The sequence below is a fragment of the Hyla sarda genome, chromosome 3, assembly GCF_029499605.1.
Source record: "Hyla sarda isolate aHylSar1 chromosome 3, aHylSar1.hap1, whole genome shotgun sequence".
Lineage (NCBI taxonomy): Eukaryota > Metazoa > Chordata > Amphibia > Anura > Hylidae > Hyla > Hyla sarda.
Window position 1 is genome coordinate 158,142,012 of NC_079191.1, and position 19,438 is coordinate 158,161,449.

The 19,438-nt window shown below is 47.3% G+C and overlaps 1 long non-coding RNA gene across 1 annotated transcript in view; it reads left to right on the forward strand.

Moving 5' to 3' along the window:
- Positions 1-19,168, forward strand: part of LOC130361819 (uncharacterized) — a 66,979-nt gene extending 47,811 nt beyond the window's left edge. The window contains exon 3 of the long non-coding RNA XR_008891164.1: positions 19,036-19,168. This is a non-coding gene — a long non-coding RNA (uncharacterized LOC130361819). The remainder of the gene's footprint in view (positions 1-19,035) is intronic.
- Positions 19,169-19,438: the final 270 nt, after the last annotated feature.

Sequence of the window (19,438 nt, forward strand, 5' to 3'; positions counted from 1 at the left end):
GTTTGCCTTAATCCTTTTCCATTTGGCGGATCCCTCCAGGAACATCAACCCTGTTACATATCTTTGTGTCATCAGCAAAAAGACATACCTTACCATCGAGACCTTCTGTAATATCACTAATGAAGATATTAAACAATATTGGTCCCAGTACAGATCCCTGAGGTATCCCACTGGTGACAAGACCGTGCTCTGAATATTCTCCATTGACTACAACCCTCTGTTGTCTGTTACTCAGCCACTGCCTAATCCACTCAACAATATTGGAGTCCAAGCTCAATGACTGTAGTTTATTGATAAGTCTTCTATGTGGGACAGTGTTAAAAGCCTTACTAAAATCTAGATATGCGATGTCTACTGCCCCTCCGCCATCTATTATTTTAGTCACCCAGTCAAAAAAATCAATAAGCTTTTTTTGACATGATCTCCCTGAAGTAAACCCATGTTGTTTTTCATCTGGCAATCCATGGGATTTTAGATGTTCCACAATCCTATACTTTAGTAGGGTTTCCATTAATTTCCCCACTATTGATGTCAGACTTACTGGCCTATAGTTGCTTGATTCCTCCTTACTACCTTTCCTGTGAATGGGCACAACATTTGCTAATTTCCAATCTTCCGGGACGGCTCCTGTTACCATTGATTGGTTAAATAAATCTGCTAACGGTTTTGCTAGCTCACCACTAAATTCTTTTAATAATTTTGGGTGTATCCCATTAGGCCCCTGTGATTTATTTGTCTTCACTTTAGAAAGCAAACATAGAACCTCTTCCTCTGTAAAGACACATGCATCAAACGATTCCTTAGTTTTTCTCTCTAATGGAGGTCCTTTTCCTTCTTTTTCTTCTGTAAAAACTGAACAGAAGTATTCATTAAGGCAGTCGGCTAGCCCCTTATTCTCTTCTACATATCTTCCTTCCTTTGTTTTTAATTTAGTTATTCCTTGTTTTGATTTCCTTTTTTCATTTATATATCTGAAGAATGTCTTATCCCCTTTTTTCACAGACTGAGCTAGTTTTTCTTCTGCCTGTGCTTTAGAAGTTCTTATAACTTGCTTGGCCTCTTTCTGCCTAGTCTCCCTATCTTCATTGCTCTGGGTTGTTTTATAATTACTAAATGCTAGTTTTTAGTTTTTTATGATTTTGGCCACTTCTGCTGAGTACCACAGTGGTCTCTTCCTTTTTCTGTTTTTACTGACAAGTCTAGTGCAATTTTCTGTTGCCTTCAATAAAGCGTCTTTTAAGTAGTCCCATTTCTCCTGAACTGCATGTAATTTGTTCCAGTGTGATAGGGACTCATTTATGACTAATCTCATTTTTGAAAAGTCTGTTTTTCTAAAATCTAAAACTTTAGTTTTTGTGTGGTGTGACTCCTTCACTGTTCTTATATTAAACCACACTGATTGGTGATCACTAGATCCCAAGCTTTCGCCAACAATAACATCATGTACCAAATCCCCATTTGTGAATACCAAAAAATGGCCTCCTTCCGTGTTGGCTCCTCAACAACTTGTTGTAGAGATAATCCCAGTAGGGAATGTATAATATCTGTACTCCTGGCAGAACTTGCTATTTTGGTTTTCCAGTTTATATCCAGAAGATTGAAGTCTCCCATAATGATAACTCCTCCTTTCATTGTCATTTTAGATATTTCTTCAACTAGTAGATCATCTACTTCTTTAACTTGGCCAGGTGGTCTGTATATCACACCTACACGAGTTACTGAATGATTACCAAACTGCAACGTAATCCAAACTGACTCTGTGGTTGCCTCACTAACTTGTATTAGGTTATATTTTATGCTATCTTTCACATATAGGGCCACTCCTCCTCCTTTCTTGCCTTCTCTGTCTCTTCTGTATAAAGAGTACCCTGGTATGGATATGTCCCAGTTATTCCTTTCATTAAACCCTGTCTCAGTAACAGCCACTAAATCTACATTCTCAGATGCCATTATTGACCCAAGTTTATTGATTACCTAGACTACGGGCATTTGTAGACAGGACTCTGAGCTTGTCATTTCTTAACTTCTGGGCTACTGACATGTTCTGGCATTGTTTCGGGGGGCAATTGGACTCATGGATTTTAACTCTTTTGCCCCCCCCCCCTTCCTAGTTTAAATACTCCTTAGCAAATTCTTGGAATTGTTCACTGAGTACATTTGTTCCTTTGAGAGAAAGATGCAAACCATCTTTTTTGTACAGTTCCTTTCTATTCCAAGTAGAGCTATCATGAGACACAAAGCCAAATCCTTGCTCTTGACACCATTTACTAAGCCATAAGTTGAACTCTTTAATGTGCCTCTGCCTATCATGCTGAACGTTATGCACAGGCAGAACTTCAGAAATTGAAACAGGGGATGCAAAATCCTGTACATCATTAACAAGTGTGATAAAAGATTCCTTCACCTCTGAAACTTCATTGCAAGCCAGGTCATTTGTCCCAAGATGGACAAGAACATCAACTTCCCCTTCCTGCTTTGCTTGCTTAACAATATTAAGAATACGTCTTCTATCTCTTCTAGCAGTAGCTCCCGGGAGATATCTCACAAAACCATTTTCCTTAAGCTCCACACTTCTTATGATTGAATCACCCAGCAACAGCTGCTTCCTTTTAGATTTTACTTTATCTTTTTTGTCCTTGGCTTCAGTCTTGTATACATTAGACATAGGGGTCGATGGTTCCACACCTTCTGGGCTTGAGCCAATATCCATGTTGCCCTTACATTCTGAAAGTGCTGCAAATGAATTACAGAGAACTACAGACTGTGGGATATGTCTTCTATCCACAACTCTAAGTCTTCCCGAACCAACAGTAATCCATCTGCCATTTCTAGGGGTCCTCTGTGGCAGTGGAGTTGCAGCAGCCCCAGTCTGAGTTTGTTTAATGATAATTTAAACATCTCAGATTTCAAAAATGCTATTTCCTGCTGCAGTAAGGAGAACTGTCTACAGATCTGACAGCATCCAAACCTCCTAAGAGTGGAACCTGAAATAAATTCACAACAATTCATGCACAGAACCAAGTCTGCCATTTTAAATAGGAGAAAAATTGAAAAAATAAAATCTTAATTTTTTTGTAGCCACCTCCAGCCAACCTCCTGACTATCTCCTGCAATATCTCTCCAATCTACTTAGAAACAGCAGCACTTGTATACAGCAGCTAATGAATTAGGCCAGCTAATGAGTCAGAGCCTATATATACACACACTCCCTCACAAGTTCCTGCCCCAAAAACAAATGTAACACCTGAATGAGCTAGGCTCATTAGCAAACACACAATACCAAACACCTGAACAAATTCCTTACCTGTTCTCAAGCAGTGGTCAGCAGAAACACAGATGTTACAGTTGAAAAACTCCAAGTAAGTCTCCAAAAGATCAGATCACCAAAGGACTTTTTTCGCCCAAAATCATGAAGCAGAATTAATCCCTGTCCGTTTTTTTTTTCCATTAAAAAATCACACGCATTCTGGAAAATTCAATTTTATTACCGATAAAATTATCAGTAAATAAAAAAAAAACACTACCCAAGAGTGTTTAATTACCCCATACATTACACCACGAGCAGTCAGGAGTAGGCCTCAGCAGTACCCAAGAATCTTTAATAACCCCCTACCTGTGCACGATCAATTGTGAGATCGAGCAATACCAGGTGTGTTATGTCCTCAGATTTCCGGGGCCGCAGGTGCGCTTCACTGAACGGATTAGCGTGTCTCTATCTTTCATCGACCGGTGCGGGTAACCCGCTAACTCCCGGAAAGGTAAGCTGACGCGAAGCAGGGGGTCTCCCCCGCGCACGTTTGGCTCCAGAATTTCCACTACTGCCACACCACGCTGACTGCCAACCGTGCTACCGCCTTGCTGACTCAAGGGCAACCTGCAACTCTCTTCTCCCGATGATGAACCCCCCTTCTCCTGAGATCGAGCAATAACAGGTGTGTTATGCCCTCAGATGTCCGGGGCCGCAGGCGCGCTCCACTGAACGGATTAGGGTGTGTCCATCTTTTTTGGTAGCACCCGCAATCCAAAAATTTTAAATTCCCAGACCCACCTCTGCGGCATCAGGAACCCATAGATTGCCTGAAGACACAGCCTGGAGTTGGCTAATGCACGAGTAGACACCCGGGCTTCACAATCCACCCCAAAAAAACGCAAAATGTTATTGAAAATGTCTGACAAAATACCAGTTTTTTAAAAACAAGCACATATACAGCAGTTCAGACGGTGGACCACCAAAAGACATTCTTCTCAAAAATAATAAACCACACAATGTTTGAAATTTGGTTAAAAAAATTATTACATGTGTGTAAGCGCATCTGTGTCCAAAAGATCAAATCACAAAAGGATTCTAATCGCCAAAAATGATTAAGCAGAGTTAATCCCTCTCCATATTATATATATATATTTTTTTTTTCATTAAAAAATCACACGCAACAAGCGTTCTGTTTTGCAGAAAGGTTAGCATTCTGCAAAATGCTATTTTATTACTGATAAAATTATCAGTAAATTTAACAATAACACTACCCAAGAGTGTTTAATTACCTCATACATTGCCCCAGGAGCAGTCAGGAGTAGGCCTCAGCAGTACCCAAGAGGCTTTAATAACCCCTTACCTTGCCCGATCAATTGCGAGATTGAGCAATAACAGCTGTGTTATGGCCTCAGATGTCCTGGGCCGCACTAGCGCTCCACTGAATGGATAAGCGTGTCTCTATCTTTCAAGGACAGGTGCGTGTTGCACGCTGAATCCAGTTCGTGATAGGGATTGCAATTATTTAACCTTAAAACGAGGAATTATCAGTAAATGAGGGTCATAAGCTGACGTTCATTAAGTCCCTGCCCTTTGTACACACCGCCCGTTGCTATAAGCGATTGGATTAGTTAGTGAGTTGGTTATTGAGGTCCTCGGATCGGCCCAGGCGGGGTAGGAGAAGGCCCTGGCAGAGCGCAGAGAATTTAACGATCATTGTTGAAATTTGCATTAAGCATGTATTTAGCTACTGCTAAACATCCAAAAATTTAAGGCCCAAGGCCAGAGGCACCAGGGAGGCAAGTAGTTCCTGAAAGACACAGAATGAGTCTGGATCATGCATTTGCAGTATCCAAGCAGTTTTCATACACCCTTACATTTAAAGATCAATGTTTACATTTGCATTAAGCATGTATTTAGCTACTGCTAAACTTCAAAAAATTATAGGCCCAAGGCCTGAGGCACCAGGGAGGCAAGTAGTTTGTGAAAGACACAGAATGAGTCTGGAGCAGTCATTCGCAGTACCCAAAAGGGTTTCCTAACCCCTTACATTTAAAGATCAATGTTGACATTTGCATTAAGCATGTATTTAGCTACTGCTAAACTTCTAAAAATTATAGGCCCAAGGCCAGAAGCATCAGTTTTCCCCATATTAGGAGCATAGTTGTCCCCCAGATTAGGCAGCATAGATGTCACCCAGATTAGGCAGCATACATGTCCCCCAGATTAGGAGCATAGTTGTCCCCCAGATAAGGAGCAGTTGTCCCCCAGATTAGGCAGCATAGATGTCCCACAGATTAGGAGCATACTTGTCCCCCAGAGTAGGCAGCATAGATGTCCCCCGGATTAGGAGCATACTTGTCCCCCAGAATAGGCAGCATAGATGTCCCCCAGATTAGGCAGCATAGATGTCACCCAGATTAGGCAGCATAGATGTCCCCCAGATTAGGAGCATACTTGTCCCCCAGAGTAGGCAGCATAGATGTCCCCCAGATTAGGCAGCATAGATGTCCCCCAGATTAGGCAGCATAGATGTCCCCCAGATTAGGCAGCATAGATGTCCCCCAGAGTAGGCAGCATAGATGTCCCCCAGAGTAGGCAGCATAGATGTCCCCCAGATTAGGAGCATAGTTGTCCCCCCAGATTAGGAGCATAGTTGTCCCCCAGATTAGGAGCATAGTTGTCCCCCAGATTAGGAGCATAGTTGTCCCCCAGATAAGGAGCATAGTTGTCACCCAGATTAGGCAGCATAGATGTCACCCAGATTAGGCAGCATAGATGTCCCCCAGATTAAGCAGCATAGTTGTCCCCCAATCAGCACGGGCCAGTCAGAGCCAATCAAAGGGCCGTATGTGGCAAGCGGGCCGTACAATGCCCAGGTCTGCCCCAGAGGGTTTCATAACCAACCACAATAGAGAAAATGTTGTTGTAGGAGCATGGTCAATCTACTCAGACCCATCTGTCATTGGTGGCTGGAAATCCTGGCTGATCCATCCCTGATTCATCTTGACAAACGTCAGTCTCTCCACATTTTTAGTGGACAGACGAGTTCGCCTTGGGGTGACTATGGCCCTGGCCGCACTAAACACCCGCTCTGATGGCACACTACTGGCCGGGCAGGACAGATTTTCCAGGGCAAACTCCACTAGTTGCGGCCACAAATCGAGTTTGGCTGCCCAGAAGTCCAGCAGATCTTCAGCGGTTGTTGGCAGGGTCATGTCGAGGTAAACCACCACCTGCTGGTTCAGGTCCTGCTCCATGTCCACCTGCTGCTGATGAGTAGCTTCACTATGCAGCTGAAGGAAGCTACTCATCAGCGACTGTAGACTCAGGCTGCTGCTGATTGAGCCAGTACTGCTCCTGTCACCCCTCCCCTCCCCAGCAGCCGCGGCAGTGGAAGGTGAGCGCAGAGGGCCCCCCGAGTCAGACCTGCGAGTGGATGGACCATGTGGCCGACTACATAGAAGCTCCCTGAAGTAGGTCAGTTTGTCCTCCCTCTCAGTGGGTTTAAAAAAGGCCTCCCTTCTGGGCCGGTAGCGAGGGTCCATTAAGGTGGAGATCCAGAAGTCATCGTGCTGACGAATTTTGACAATTTGGGGGTCACTACGCAATCAATTCAGCATGCATCGTGCCATTTGTGAAAGTGACTCGCTGGGACTACCTGCCTCCATCTCCACTGCATACTGCCACAGTGTGTCCGGGTCCTCTGTCTCGCCTCCCTCACAATAACCCTCCAGCTCCTCTGGCTGCTCCTGCTCCTCCTCTCCTGTCCGATGACCATAAACACCAGCCATCTCATCCACCGTAAACTGTGCTCCGCTCTGCCCCTCATCATCCTTCTCCAGTTCATCCCCCACAGGACTCATGTAGCCTTCTGATGTAGGCGCAATGTCTCCATTGCCGTGACCAGCCATGTTTTCAATCATTTTTTGGAGTAAATGTAGGAGTGGAATTACATCATTCATGGCGTAATTCGAGCGACTAACAAAAAATGTGGCTTCCTCAAAGGGCCTCAGCAAATGGCAGGTGTCACGTATGAGCTGCCACTCGTTCACATTGAAGTTACACAGGGGAGTTCTCCTATCTGCTTGTATCATCAAAAAATCTGTGATGGCTTTACTTTGTTCGTATAGTCTGTCCAACATATGGAGGGTGGAATTCCAACGTGTGGCAACATCACAAATGAGACTATGTTGTGGGATACCGTTCTGACGCTGCAGCTCAAGCAAAGTGTGCTTGGCGGTGTACGAGTGGCGGAAGTGCATATACAGTTTCCTTGCCATTGTCAGGACGTCTTGCAAATGGGGTGAAGACTTGATGAACTTCTTGACAACCAGATTCAACACGTGTGCCATGCAGGGCGAATGGTTCACACTTCCTTGTCGCAGCGCGGCCACAATGTTCTTCCCATTGTCGGTCACCATGGTTTCCATTTCCAGATTTCGTGGAGTAAGCCATACTCTGATTTCGTCCCTAATGAACTTTAGCAGTTCCTCCCCTGTGTGACTCCGTTCGCCAAGGCAAACCATGTGAAGGACGGCTTGACACCGCTGTGCCCTACACACGTGATACGATGAAGGGCCACCGAGATTTGGACGTGCAGTGGAGGCAGAGGACACGGGGGAGGAGGAGGCGCACACTGTAAAAGGACCAACTGCCTGGGAGCGAGAGCATGGAGGAGGAAGCGGTGTGACCTGTGCAAGTTGCTGTTGTGGCTGTGCAGGGACAACATTTCCCCCGTGGGCCGTAAAAGACATGTATTGTCCCTGCCCGTAGTCACAGCTCCACACGTCGGCGCTGCCGTGCACTTTTGAACACACCGACAGGCTCAAGGACTGGCCCACCTTCTCTTGTATAAACTTATGCAGGGCTGGTACTGCCTTCTTTGCAAAGAAATGACGGCTTGGGACTCTCCACCTCGGCTCGACACAAGCCATCAATTCCCTGAAAGCTGCAGAGTCCACCAGTTGGAAAGGGAGGGACTGCAACACCAGCAACTTGGACAGGAGCACATTCAACTTCTGCGCCGTTGGATGAGTGGGCGCATACTGTTGTCTTTTGGACATGGCTTCGCCGATCGATTGTTGGCGGAAAGGCTGACAAAAAGCGGAAGAAGCAGGAGCGCCAGAAGGAGGGTTTGACACAATGCTCCCTTCGGCTAAGGTGGTGGAGCCTTGGCTGGATGACGGAGGGAGCGGATGGCCACTGGGTGATGCAGCAGGCTGGACCACTACCTCGGAGCCACGGTTATCCCAGGCCGCTTTATGGTGGCGAATCATGTGTTGATGCAGGGCCTTGGTGCCGAGATTGGGACCCTGGCCACGCTTCACTTTCTGCCGACAGATTTTGCATGTGACTACGCTAAGGTCCTCCGGATTCTTTATGATGAACAACCACACCGCAGAGTAGCTGATTTTCCCACCCGCAGTCCGCACTATTTCACTGCTATTGGCGCCGTCTCCAGGAACCCCTGTTCCACTACCTCCCTGAATGGTAGCTTGCTGCGAAGCAGGTGGTCTCCCCCTGGCACGTTTGGCTCCTGAATTTCCACTACTACCTCCACCACGCTGATTGCCAACCGTGCTACCGCCTTGCTGCCTCATAGACAAAGAGCAAATCTCTTCTCCTGATGATGATGAAGCCCCAGCTTCTGCACCCGGCTCCCAATTGCGATCGGCTTCATCATCATCATCATCAAAAGATGTGTGCACGTCACTGATGTCCTCCTCGTGTTCCACAACAGTGTCTGCCTCAGGACCCTGAACAATTGAAACACCGCCTCCGACGTCACTCTCCGCATCACTACTTGCCCGCCTTGCGGAGTAAGCAACACATGTCTCCTCATATTCTTGGCTGCCCATTAGCTGCTGATTGTCCTTGTTACGCCTAGCGCTCCGGGTCCCCGCTCCTCCCCGGAGCGCTCACGGCGTCTTTCTCCCTGCAGCTCCCCGGTCAGTCCCGCTGACCGGGAGCGCTGCACTGTCATGGCCGTTGGGGATGCGATTCGCACAGCGGGACGCGCCCGCTCGCGAATCGCATCCCAGGTCACTTACCCGTTCCCGTCCCCTGCTGTCATGTGCTGGCGCGCGCGGCTCCGCTCTCTAGGGCGCGCGCGCGCCAGCTCCCTGAGACTTAAAGGGCCAGTGCACCAATGATTGGTGCCTGGCCCAATTAGCTTAATTGGCTTCCACCTGGTCTCTGACTATATCTGACCTCCTCCCATGCACTCCCTTGCCGGATCTTGTTGCCCTTGTGCCTAGTGAAAGCGTTTTGTGTGTCTAAAGCCTGTGTACCAGAACTTCTGCTATCCACCCTGACTACGAACCTTGCCGCCTGCCCCCGACCATCTGCTACGTCCGACCTTGCTTCTGTCTACTCCCTTGTACCTCGCCTATCATCAGCAGTCAGAGAGGTGAGCCGTTGCTAGTGGATACGACCTGGTCACTACCGCCGCAGCAAGACCATCCCGCTTTGCGGCGGGCTCTGGTGAAAACCAGTAGTGACTTAGAACCGGTCCACTAGCGCGGTCCTCGCCAATCCCTCTCTGGCACAGAGGATCCACTACCTGCCAGCCGGCATCGTGACAGTAGATCCGGCCATGGATCCTGCTGAGGTCCCTCTGCCTTATATCTCTGATATCACCACGGTGGTCGCCCAGCAATCCCGACAGATCGCCCATCTAACCCACCAGCTGTCGGAAATGTCCACCATTGTGCACCAACTTCAGTCGCAACTTCAGCAGCAATCATCTCCTCCGCCAGCTCCTGCACCCCTTCCGCAGCGAGTGGCCACTCCTAGCCTCCGCCTGTCCTTGCCGGACAAATTTAATGGGGACTCTAAGTTTTGCCGTGGCTTTCTTTCGCAATGTTCCCTGCACATGGAGATGATGTCGGACCAGTTTCCTACTGAAAGGTCTAAGGTGGCTTTCGTAGTCAGCCTTCTGTCTGGAAAAGCCCTGTCATGGGCCACACCGCTCTGGGACCGCAATGACCCCGTCACTGCCTCTGTACACTCCTTCTTCTCGGAAATTCGAAGTGTCTTTGAGGAACCTGCCCGAGCCTCTTCTGCTGAGACTGCCCTGCTGAACCTGGTCCAGGGTAATTCTTCCGTTGGCGAGTACGCCATACAATTCCGTACTCTTGCTTCTGAACTATCCTGGAATAATGAGGCCCTCTGCGCGACCTTTAAAAAAGGCCTATCCAGCAACATTAACCCCTTAAGGACATAGGGCGTATCCATACGCCCCCGTTTCCAAGTCCTTAAGGACCGAGGGCGTATGGATACGCCCTGAGCATTTCCGGCCCCCACCGCTAGCCGGAGGGGAGCCGGAGCCGGATGCCTGCTGAAATCGTTCAGCAGGCATCCCGGCATATCGCCCAGGGGGGTCATTATGTCCCCCCATGTCGGCGATTGCCGCAGATCGCTGGACAATTCAGTCCAGCGATCTGCGGCAGATTCCGGGTCAATCGGGTCTCCAGTGACCCGATGACCCGGAATTACTGGCTGATCGGGGCCGTCAGAGACGGCCCCGAACAGCCAGAGGCAGCAGGGGTGAGGTGGCACTGGTGCCACCTCACGATCGCCCTGATTCGTCGGCCGGCCGACCAATCAGGGCGCCTGCTGCGGGTGTCACTCCCGCAACCCGCTCCGCCCCTCTTCCGGAGGACGTGAGCGGGTGCGGGAAGACGACCCCCGGTGCTGGGGACCCCGATCCCCGGCGTCCCTGTTGGGATCGGGGCCCCAGGAGCAGCGGCGGCGGCGGCAACGACGAGGGACTGACCTGTGCTGCTGGATCGTTGGAGGTGAGTGACAGCCTCCTGCTGTTGCTTAGCAACAGCTCCCAGCATGCAACAAGGGCATGCTGGGAGCTGTAGTTATGCAACAGCAGGAGGCAGACCACCACAACTCCCAGCATGCCCTTATGGGCATGCTGGGACTTATAGTTTTGCAACAGCTGAAGGCACATTCTTTCTATGTAAAAGTGTACCTTCAGCTGTTGTGTAACTACAACTCCCAGCTTGCACAATCAGCTAAAGTGCATGCTGGGAGTTGTAGTGGTGCATCTGGTGGTTGCATAACTACAACTCCCAGCATGCCCGTTGGCTGTCGGTGACTGCTGAGAGTTGTAGTTTTGCAACAGCTGAAGGCACACTGAGTTAAGTAGTAAACCAGTGTGTCTCCAGCTGTTGCATAACTACAATCCCCAGCATCCCCAGCCAATGTAGTATGCCTCCGGCTGTTGCATAACTACAAGACCCAGCATGCCCTTCCGCTGTCCGTACATGCTGGGGGTTGTAGCTTTTGCAACAGCTGAAGGCACACTGGTTGCAAAACACTGAGTTTGTTACCAAACTCGGTGTTTCACAACCTGTGTGTCTCCAGCTGTTGCAAAACTACAACTCCCAGCATGCACTGATAGACCGTACATGCTGGGAGTTGCAGTTTTGCAACAGCTGTATGTTTCCCCCCCCCAATGTGAATGTACAGGGTACACTCACATGGGCGGAGGATTACAGTAAGTATCCGGCTGCAAGTTTGAGCTGCGGCAAATTTTCTGTCGCAGCTCAAACTGCCAGCGAGAAACTACTGTGAACCCCCCGCCCATGCGACTGTACCCTAAAAACACTACACTACACTAACACACAATAAAATAAAAAGTAAAAAACACTACATATACACATACCCCTACACAGCCCCCCTCCCCTCCCCAATAAAAATGAAAAACGTCTGGTACATCACTGTTTCCAAAACGGAGCATCCAGCGGTTGCAAAACTACAACTCCCAGCATGCACTGATAGACCGTCCATGCTGGGAGTTGTAGTTTTGCAACAGCTGGATGTTCCCCCCTCCAATGTGAACGTACAGGGTACACTCACATGGGCGGAGGATTACAGTAAGTATCCGGCTGCAAGTTTGAGCTGCGTTAAATTTTCTGCCGCAGCTCAAACTGCCAGCGAGAAACTACTGTGAACCCCCCGCCCATGCGACTGTACCCTAAAAACACTACACTACACTACCACACAATAAAATAAAAAGTAAAAAACACTACATATACACATATCCCTACACAGCCCCCCTCCCCTCCCCAATAAAAATGAAAAACGTCTGGTACGCCACTGTTTCCAGAACGGAGCCTCCAGCTGTTGCAAAACAACTACTCCCAGTATTGCCAGATAGCCACTGACTGTCCAGGCATGCTGGGAGTTTTACAACAGCTGGAGGCCCCCTGTTTGGGAATCACTGGCGTAGAATACCCCTATGTCCACCCCTATGCAATCCCTAATTTAGGCCTCAAATGCGCATGGCGCTCTCACTTTGGAGCCCTGTCGTATTTCCAGGCAACAGTTTAGGGCCACATATGGGGTATCGCCGTACTCGGGAGAAATTGGGCTTCAAATTTTCTGGGGTATTTTTTGCTATTACCCTTTTTAAAAATGTAAATTTTTTGGGAAAACAAGCATTTTAGGTAAAAAAAAAATTTTTTTTTTTACGTATACAAAAGTCATAAAACACCTGTGGGGTATAAAGGTTCACTTAACCCCTTGTTACGTTCCCCGAGGGGTCTAGTTTCCAAAATGGTATGCCATGTGTTTTTTTTTTTTTGCTGTCCTGGCACCATAGGGGCTTCCTAAATGCGGCATGCCCCCAGAGCAAAATTTGCTTTCAAAAAGCCAAACGTGACTCCTTCTCTTCTGAGACCTGTAGTGCGCCAGCAGAGCACTTTTCACCCCCATATGGGGTGTTTTCTGAATCGGGAGAAATTGGGCTTCAAATTTTGGGGGGTGTTTTCTGCTATTACCCTTTTTAAAAATGTAAAAATTTTGGGAAACCAAGCATTTTAGGTAAAAAAAAATAAAAAATGTTCACATATGCAAAAGTCGTGAAACACCTGTAGGGTATTAAGGTTCACATTACCCCTTGTTACGTTCCCCGAGGGGTCTAGTTTCCAAAATGGTATGCCATGTGTTTTTTTTTTTGCTGTTCTGGCACCATAGGGGCTTCCTAAATGCGGCATGCCCCCAGAGCAAAATTTGCTTTCAAAAAGCCAAATGTGACTCCTTCTCTTCTGGGACCTGTAGTGCGCCAGCAGAGCACTTTTCACCCCCATATGGGGTGTTTTCTGAATCGGGAGAAATTGGGCTTCAAATTTTGGGGGGTGTTTTCTGCTATTACCCTTTTTAAAAATGTAAAAATTTTGGGAAACCAAGCATTTTAGGTAAAAAAAAATAAAAAATGTTCACATATGCAAAAGTCGAGAAACACCTGTAGGGTATTAAGGTTCACATTACCCCTTGTTACGTTCCCCGAGGGGTCTAGTTTCCAAAATGGTATGCCATGTGTTTTTTTTTGCTGTTCTGGCACCATAGGGGCTTCCTAAATGCGACATGCCCCCAGAGCTAAATTTGCTTCAAAAAGCCAAATGTGACTCCTGCTCTTCTGAGACCTGTAGTGCGCCAGCAGAGCAATTTTCACCCCCATATGGGGTGTTTTCTGAATTGGGAGAAATTGGGTTTCAAATTTTGGGGGGTATTTTCTGCTATTACACTTTTTAAAAATGTAAAATTTTTGGGAAACCAAGCATTTTAGGTAAAAAATATATAATTTTTTTTACATATGCTAAAGTCGTGAAACACCTGTGGGGTATTAAGGTTCACTTTACCCCTTGTTACGTTCCCTGAGGAGTCTAGTTTCCAAAATGGTATGCCATGTGTGTTTTTTTGCTGTTCTGGCACCATAGGGGCTTCCTAAAGGTGACATGCCCCCCAAAAACCATTTGACGCTCCTTCCCTTCTGAGCCCTCTACTGCGCCCGCCGAACAATTAACATAGACATATGAGGTATGTGCTTACTCGAGAGAAATTGGGTTTCAAATACAAGTAAAAATTTTCTCCTTTTTACCCCTTTCAAAAATTCAAAAATTGGGTCTACAAGAAAATGCGAGTGTAAAAAATGAAGATTTTGAATTTTCTCCTTCACTTTGCTGCTATTCCTGTGAAACACCTAAAGGGTTAATACACTTATTGAATGTCATTTTGAATACTTTGGGGGGTGTAGTTTTTATAATGGGGTCTTTTATGGGGCATTTCTAATATGAAGGCCCTTCAAATCCACTTCAAACGTGAACTGGTCCATGAAAAATAGCGAGTTTGAAAATTTTGTGAAAAATGTCAAAATTGCTGCTGAACTTTGAAGCCCTCTGGTGTCTTCCAAAAGTAAAAACTCATAAATTTTATGATGCAGACATAAAGTAGACATATTGTATATGTGAACCCCAAAAAAATATATTTTGAATATCCATTTTCCTTACAAGCAGAGAGCTTCAAAGTTAGAAAAATGCAAAATTTTCATTTTTTTCATCAAATTTGGTGATTTTTCACCAAGAAAGGATGCAAGTTACCATAAAATTTTACCACTAAGTTAAAGTAGAATATGTCACGAAAAAACAATCTCGGAATCAGAATGATAACTAAAAGCGTCTTAGAGTTATTAATGCTTAAAGTGACAGTGGTCAGAATTGCAAAAAACGCTCCGGTCCTTAAGGTGAAAAAGGGCTCGGTCCTTAAGGGGTTAAAGATGTTCTGGCCGCACGAGAAACTCCTGCTAACCTGCATGAACTCATTCATCTAGCCACTCGCATTGACATGCGTTTTTCTGAGAGACATCAAGAGCTCCACCAGGAAAAAGACTTAGATCTCTGGACACCTCTCCCACAGTCTCCACTGCAATCTGCGCCTAGGCCTCCCGCCGAGGAAGCCATGCAAGTGGATCGGTCTCGCCTGACCCTGGAAGAGAGGAATCGCCGTAAGGAAGAGAATCTTTGTCTGTACTGTGCCAGTACCGAACATTTTTTGGTGGATTGCCCTATCCGTCCTCCACGTCTGGGAAATGCACGCTCGCACCCAGCTCTCGTGGGTGTGGCGTCTCTTGATGCTAAGTCGGCTTCTCCACGTCTCACGGTGCCTGTACGAATTTCTACTTCAGCCAGCTCTTCCCTCTCAGCCGTGGCCTGCCTGGACTCTGGTGCCTCTGGGAATTTTATTCGGGAGTCCTTGGTGAATAAATTCCGCATTCCGGTGACCCGTCTTGTCAAGCCACTCCACATTTCCGCGGTCAACGGAGCCAGGTTGGATTGCACCGTGCGTTACCGCACGGAGCCCCTCCTAATGTGCATCGGACCTCATCACGAGAAAATTGAATTTTTGGTCCTTCCCAATTGCACTTCCGAAATTCTCCTTGGACTACCCTGGCTTCTACACCATTCCCCAACCCTGGACTGGTCCACTGGGGAGATCAAGAGTTGGGGTCCCTCTTGTTCCAAGGACTGCCTTAAACCGGTTCCCAGTACTCCCTGCCGTGACCCTGTGGTTCCTCCTGTATCCGGTCCCCCTAAGGTCGTTAGGGACTCTGCCTGCCACAGAAAATGCCTCTCCCCCCCTCCCAGTCCCTTCAGGCAAGCCTCTGTGTCCCCTCATGGCTCCCGTCCTTGTGTCTCCCTGCCCCGTGCCAAGCTTCACCCTCTGCCCTCCCTCCCCATTCCTACTCCTGCTGTACTGCCTGCCATTGAGGAAACCATCCATTCCTTCCCGGTGTCCTCATCCCAGGGGAGGCAGTCACCGGACAAAAAAAAGGGGAGACCTAAGGGGGGGGGGGTACTGTTACGCCTAGCGCTCCGGGTCCCCGCTCCTCCCCGGAGCGCTCACGGCGTCTTTCTCCCTGCAGCTCCCCGGTCAGTCCCGCTGACCGGGAGCGCTGCACTGTCATGGCCGTTGGGGATGCGATTCGCACAGCGGGACGCGCCCGCTCGCGAATCGCATCCCAGGTCACTTACCCGTTCCCGTCCCCTGCTGTCATGTGCTGGCGCGCGCGGCTCCGCTCTCTAGGGCGCGCGCGCGCCAGCTCCCTGAGACTTAAAGGGCCAGTGCACCAATGATTGGTGCCTGGCCCAATTAGCTTAATTGGCTTCCACCTGGTCTCTGACTATATCTGACCTCCTCCCATGCACTCCCTTGCTGGATCTTGTTGCCCTTGTGCCTAGTGAAAGCGTTTTGTGTGTCTAAAGCCTGTGTACCAGAACTTCTGCTATCCACCCTGACTACGAACCTTGCCGCCTGCCCCCGACCATCTGCTACGTCCGACCTTGCTTCTGTCTACTCCCTTGTACCTCGCCTATCATCAGCAGTCAGAGAGGTGAGCCATTGCTAGTGGATACGACCTGGTCACTACCGCCGCAGCAAGACCATCCCGCTTTGCGGCGGGCTCTGGTGAAAACCAGTAGTGACTTAGAACCGGTCCACTAGCGCGGTCCTCGCCAATCCCTCTCTGGCACAGAGGATCCACTACCTGCCAGCCGGCATCGTGACAGTCCTCTATTACATCGTCCTCACTAAATAGTGGAGCTGAACCCAAAGCATGAGATACTTCTTTGGGAGAGGGAACAGCATAGGACAAAGGCAATGGGATTACGGGGACTGCTCCCGGGCCATGCCAACTGAGGGTTGTGTCTGAGGAACCCACCGACTCTTGACTGGGGTTGTGAGATGTTGCTTGTGATGATGGGGATGAGTGTGCAAACCAATTGACGAGGAGAGATGGGTCGACGACACGACCGCTGGGTGTTAACGGGAGCTCAGGCCTATTGCTGCGACTCCTGCTGCCACTCGCCCCAAGTCTGCTGCCAACTCTGCCTGACGTTTGTAGGCCTCTGCCCCTTCTCTGTGCACGTCCTGGCACTTCCCTGCCTGACATACTTAGTGCGTTTATGAGGGTATAGAACATCAGCAGGCGATTACTTACGGCTGTCCTTTCAAAGTATATAGGCCCTAGACAGAATAACAGTTACTAAATAGTACACTCCTTTGTTGTATGTATGCCCTTTGCAATGATGAGCGCACTGGTATGCGTATTTCTACGCAGAAAAAACACTTTTTTTTTAAAAATACACCAGCAGCTGTATACTAATGTGTGGAATAGCAATGAATTTAGCACAGAGACAGAAATACAGGTACTAAATAGTACACTACTTGGTTGTATATATGCCCTTTGCAATGATGAGCGCACTGTTAAGCGTATTTGTACGCAGGAAAACCTTTTTTCTTTTCTTTAATACACCGGCAGGTGTATAACGTGTGGTATAACACTGAATTTAGCACAGAGACAGAAAAAAAGGTAGTATATGGTATGCTACTTGCTTGTATGTAGGCCCTTTGCAATGATAAGGCCACTGATAAGCGTATTTCTACGCAGGAAAAACTTTTTTTTTCTTTAATACACCGGCAGGTGTATAACGTGTGGTATAACACTGAACTTAGCACAGAGACAGAAAAAAAGGTGGTATATGGTACGCTGTTTGCTTGTATGTAGGCCCTTTGCAATGATAAGGCCACTGTTAAGCGTATTTGTACGCAGGAAAAAAGTTTTTTTTTCTTTCATACACCGGCAGGTGTATAACATGTGGTATAACACTGAATTTAGCACAGAGACAGAGTAACAGGTGAAAAATGGTAAAAAGGCACTAAAGTCCACACTAATATGACTTATTTCTGAACAACAGCAGGACCCAACTGGGCAGCTCCACAGAATTTTTTTTTTTACAGGGATTAAACCCTAAATTGCACTCTGTCACACAATTGTGAGAATCAGATTTGTGGAGCAACAGAAAAAACTCAATTGGGCTGAAAAAAGAGGAGATTAGATGCTCCATACAGGTAAAACAGCTATGAGATCTATGACGCAGGTGACTGCTATGTAGCACCTCTATGCCTGCTATATTGAGTAACGAGAATACGAGGTTTTGCTAGAATCATTCTCGGTCAGAACTGCAGCAACACTGTGCCCTGTGTCTTTCTCTAATGCTGATGTCACCGCTGCATATATGCTGTATAACGCCGTTGTATGCGATCAGCACACAGACGTGCAGTCACTTCCTTTCCCTATCTCGTGCATAGGAGAAATGACCAAATGGAAGATGGCCGCCGATTATATAGGGGCTGTGACATCACAGGGGTCAGTGAACACTGATAAGCTGCATCTCACATGTGATTCAAGGTCAGCCTGCCTACCTTCATTCCCCCCGCTGTTTCCTGCCCTCCCATAATCCCCTGCCCCATGTACTCACATGTGGATCTGCCATCTTAGGTCTCCAATAGCCTGGAACGCTGTAAAATGGAGTTTAATGAAGCGATTCGCGCGATAGAATCGCTGTGATATTCGTATTTCGTTGCAAATCGAATCTTTCTGAAATTCGTAACGAATTCAGGTTCGTCAACTTCGATTCGCTCATCTCTAGTTGTAACATTAATAAAGCTTTGAATTTCGGCATGCGGCACCAGATATGAAGGGCTCTGGGTCCATTTCACTGTTAAGCTAGGTTTCCACTGGTTTTGTACACCAGAAAAAATGCAATTTTTTTCTGGTGTGTGGAATTTTGTACCCTGTGGCAGTTTTTTCACTGCCTTCAGGGTACCACTCTGTGGGTCGAATGCAGAGCACCAGGCCCACGGAGTATAAGTAGGTGATGAGTGATGCATACCTCCACCGGTCATATAGCATACAGTATATAGTATACAGGATCTGGGAATCCGTCACTATACTGACAGGACTCCCTGCTTCTATAGCCCCTTTGGGCAGTATACAGGATGTACAGCTATCTATAGATAGTTGTATATAGTGTATAGAGTAGACGAGGTCCACTTACCTCCCTCGCTCATATCCCGGTCAGATCTCTTTAGCTCCGCTCAGTGGAGAGCGCCAAAAATGTACTAACCCATTTTTTTTCTTCTGGTTTTAGATCTGAGTATGCAGAGGATTATGGCGGATTTGTTGGACTACAGCGATGAACAGCATTTTTTTTATTTTAATAAAATGGCTAACGAGGGCTGTGAGGGACTGTTTTTAAAAATAAAAAATAAAATACGTTTTCTAATGGGACTCTTATTGAGAGCTTGCTCTTCTGAGTGTTGCTGTGTAAGAGGGGGAGTGAAAGAGGAGTTTCAAAAACTGGAGTTTGAAAGCAGGAGGTTGAGATCGCTGTGAGTGTTAATTTTTGAACCCACAAGGTCTACAAAAAATTTTAAGTGTTATTTTGACTGAATGTTTTTTCCTATACATTTGTGAAATCCCCATAACTAGATGGCCTCCATGTTGGAAAATGCAGTCCAATGTACATCCTGTTCAATGTATGCAATCCTTGA